The sequence below is a fragment of the Bos indicus x Bos taurus genome, chromosome 1 (genome assembly GCF_003369695.1).
Source record: "Bos indicus x Bos taurus breed Angus x Brahman F1 hybrid chromosome 1, Bos_hybrid_MaternalHap_v2.0, whole genome shotgun sequence".
Taxonomy (NCBI): domain Eukaryota; kingdom Metazoa; phylum Chordata; class Mammalia; order Artiodactyla; family Bovidae; genus Bos; species Bos indicus x Bos taurus.
Genome location: NC_040076.1, coordinates 43,673,119 through 43,677,718, shown reverse-complemented (window position 1 = coordinate 43,677,718; position 4,600 = coordinate 43,673,119).

Sequence of the window (4,600 nt, the reverse complement as noted above, 5' to 3'; positions counted from 1 at the left end):
TTTGTTTGATGTCTGAATAAATTGATTTGATTTCCTGTGAAGCTATCTATTCTTCTCCCACTATGAATTCTTCCCTTTCCCAAGTGCTCCACCTCTTTATTTCTTTAATTAGCAAAAATCTGTTGCCTTTTTCAATATAGACTAAATGATTGTGACTCTTTTTAGTTTCCCAAACTGTTAGACTTTTACTAGGGTCACTGAACCTTTTTTCATCATTTATCCACTCCATAACCAATGGCACCTAAAGCCATTCCATCCTTTTTCTGTTTGTTGAAAATTTCATCGTAGGGATTCTCTCATGGGGGCTGTGCAATGGAGAGGGAAAAATATAGTCCAGGGAGAGTTTTTTTTCCTTACTTAAGAGTGGAAAAGTAAAAGCTTTCCAGAGTACTAGAGAAATATATTCACCCTTACCATATGCCATCTTAAATCCTATCTAAAATATGGGAATGTCTTGGTCCTAGACTTCCCCTGCTGAATAATTCATGATCCTGCCTTATCGTCTATCCTCCATGCTTTCTAATTGTGATTTACTCTTATGCTTTTATTAATATTTACCTCATGTTCAATTTTAATAAATCCCATACTTCCTGCTTAGAGTTATATCTTATACAACCTAAGATTTTCATGAAAAACTCCAGTTTGACAGGCAAAAATGTTTATCTGAGACAAGAGGTCTAACAGGTGATCAGACCTTACCTATCCCAAATTACCTGGCCTGTTGCCCCTATAGCAATCACCCTAAACACAGCAATGATTATGTCATGTCTTCATTTAGACGCCTTCAGCAATACCACTCTGTTTGTAAAGAAAACCATATGTTATACAGCACAGGGAATGTAACTAATGTTTTATAATAACTGTAAGTGAAGTATAACTTTTAAAAATCATGAATCACTGTGTTGTACACCTGAAACTTCATAACATTGTAAATCACCTGTTGTTTAGTCGTTAAGTCATGTCTGACTCTGCCACCCCACGGACTGTAGCCTGTCAGGTTCTTCTGTCCATGGGATTTCCCAGGCAAGAATTCTGGAGTGGATTGCCACCTCTTTCTCCAGATCTTCCTGACCCAGGGGTCAAACCTGCATCTCCTGCATTGGCAGGCAGATTCTTTGCCACTGAGCCATCTAGGAAGGCTGTAAATCAACTATATTTCAATTGAAAAAACATCCAAGTTCATATTCTTGCATTAAAGATCCCCCCCAAATTCAAGCCCAGTCTTCATTTCATTTACATACCCTGTAAATGCGCTTCAGTCAGGAGAAACAATTTGCTCATCATAATATCTGTGCCTGTAGCTCTTCATCTATGTTATTGTCAATGGAGTGCCTGTTGCCAGGTGAATATTTCTCAAATCCTTTAATACTTCAAAACCACCTTCTTTAGGAAATGTTTCCTGATCGTTTTTTGAACCTCCCAGGGAAATTGGTACTTATGACATTTTCTACTCTTTACACATATGCTCACTTATTTTATCCTCAAATTCATTGCTCCATCCTTGGAGCCCTAACTCTTCCCCCTGACACAGGGCCTATCATGGAATAGGTGGTGAGTAACTATTTATGACTGTGGAACATTTTTTGAAAATAAATCCTTTCCTACCTTTCTCTGTTCCTAGCCCTTTTACCTGATTCGACTGAAAAAAAATTTTTTTTTAGAGCTGCTAGTATGTTTCTGTCAGGGTCATAGAAACTGTGTTCAAAAGACCAATATAGCTTCATTACCATTTTTGAGGAATTTAAACAGTCTTGTTGGGGAGCAGAGATAAATAGGCAGTTTCTATTCCATACGGTAAATTCCATGGGTGAGCTAAGTACTGGGCACTTCAGGAGCTCCACGACCATCCTTGCTCATGAGAGGGAGCTTTGGGTGTGTTACTCTGAATGCCAGGTGTACATCGGGGTGGCATGGAGAAACACATAGAAAAGCAAAGTTTGGTCCTTCTTGGCGCCACTTGGGAGGAACGTAGGATATGCTTTGTGTTTGGGGTATGGGATCAGGAGGGACAGTCTGCATGTTGGCCTGACCGCTGTGTCTTGTTGCCTGGTAATTCAGTCAAGGTGTGAGGGTTGTTTGAGTAGATATGTTTCAATATTGCTTTGACGTAAAAAGGGCTTGAATATACTCTTCTGGTGTATACCATCACATGCTGAGAGTTTTGACTGACTTAAACTGTACCTAACGCTGAGCGGGCTTCCCTGCTGGCTCAGATGGTAAAGAATCTGCCTGCCTTGTGGGAGACCCAGGTTCGATCCCTGGGTTGGGAAGATCCCTTGAAGAAGGGAATGGCTACCCACTTCACTACTCTTGCCTGGAGAATTCCGTGGAGAGGAGCCTGACAGTCTGTAGTCTATGGGGTCACAAAGGGTTGGCCATGACTGAGCAACTAGCACTTTCATTACTGAGTACACTTAAAATCGATGCTTTTGGACTTCCTTGGTAGTACAGTGATTAAGAATCTGCCTGCCAATGCAGGAGACATGGGTTCTATCCCTGATCTGGGAAGATTTCACATGCCAAGGGGTGACTAAACCCATGGCCCTTGTGCTACATTACTGAGCCTGTGGTCTCTACCCTGTGCTCCACAACGAGAGAAGCCGCTGCAATGAGAAGTTGTGCATTGCACCAGGAGAGGAGCCCCTGCTCACCACAACTAGAGAAAGCCCCGGTTCAGCAACCAGACCCAGTGCAGCCAAAAATAAATTAATTAATTCAAAAAAATTGGTGCTATGTATCTTTGGATGCTCTGTGATGGATGCTATCTCAGGGCATCTGGTTCCATCTGTTTCCTTCAAAGGAAATCCTAAGATAGCCTTCAAGAGCCTCCATGACAACAAGGGGGAGAATGTAGAATTCTACTTTGACAGTGTTAGTCCCTCAGTCATGTCTGATTCTGCAACCCCATGGACTGTAGCCCACTGGTCTCCTCTGTCCATGGGATTCTCCATTCCCTTCTCCAAGGGATCTTCCCAAACCAGGGATCGAACCAGGGTCTCCTGCATTGTAGGCAGATTATCAGGGAAACACAAAAGCTTTGTGTTGTCCCTCTGAGCTTCGAACTCAGGACCTTCAGATTATGAGACTGAAGTGCTGCATACTGTGCTAAGGAGGCACCTATCAACCTTGGCTTCTATATTATTCATGATTTTTTTTCCTAAATGTGGACATATAATGGTTGCCCCTTATAATTTGTGCTTAGGGTCACTGTATTATTTTGTGAGCATACTCAGTGTGCCAATACCAGATCCTCTTCATCTCTGTTCAGATGAGATCAGATCAGTTGCTCAGTCGTGTCCAACTCTTTGCGACCCCATGAATCGCATCACGCCAGGCCTCCCTGTCCATCACCAACTCCCAGAGTTCACTGAGACTCACATCCATTGAGTCAGTAATGCCATCCAGCCATCTCATCCTCTGTCGTTCCCTTCTCCTCTTGCCCCCAGTCCCTCCCAGCATCAGAGTCTTTTCCAATGAGTCAACTCTTCGCATGAGGCGGCCAAAGTACTGGAGTTTCAGCTTTAGCATCATTTTTCCTAGAAGGAAATTCACAATCCTGGAGTTTCACTCTATGCATAAGAAAATAGGCAAGTCTATTCACAAGATAACATTAAAGACACCAAAGTTATTAACATGTGGTTAAATGGGCTTTAGATGCCTATGTAAGGGAATGGGAAGAAAAACGGCCTGTTAAGAAGCAAGACTCAAATATCTGTGCAAAAAGTGACCTGATCCCATGAAACTCTTGTAACTTGTTATTTATAGATTTGGTCCTTTGGATTTTTGGAAAAGGTGTCTGTTTCATACTATCTTGGTTTCATCCTATTTTTCACTGTCCTCATTTCTTCAATGTTCCAATATCTTCATTTTCCTACTTTTTCATTAAATTCCATCTTGTTGTATGTCTTTTGTACCCTTTCTGGACCCTTCATTTTGATTTGACTTTCTGTGCTGGGTTTGACTTTCTGTGCTCCAGTATTCTTGCCTAGAGAATCCCAGGGACGGGGGAGCCTGGTGGACTGCCATCTATGGGGTCGCACAGAGTCGGAAACGACTGAAGCGACTTAGCAGCAGCAGCAGCAGCAGATTGCATCTGGCCATGTGGCATGGAGGAACCCCGTTCAGGATCAGATGTCTTCCCCCATTCCCCACTTTCTCTATGACTAGACCAGAAGGGTTCCTACTAGACATTTCTAAAGATAAGTTATGTGTTTATCGTCACAAATGGATATTGCTTTCTATTTTAATTTGTGGAATCTTGTCTTCACTTCTGCTTTCTAGATTATAAGTTTCTCAAACCGAGAAGTCAAAACGTCTCTTGAATGCAGGAAGTACCAGCCTAGGGCTGACTGCCTCAATAAACACTTGTTGATTTATGTCCCTTTTGAGACTATGAAGATGAAACATCTATAAAATCCATGAATATATTTGCATCTGACTATTTCTCTTTGTGACATAACTATTAACAGCATCTGTAGTGATTGGAAGTATTTGGGGCCCTCTTTTTAGGTTGCATCCTAGGTCTTAATTTTTGAAGAAGTCAGTATCTGCCTTTACTCATAAATTAAAAATCTCACCTTTCACGCTGCTCGCATAGGGT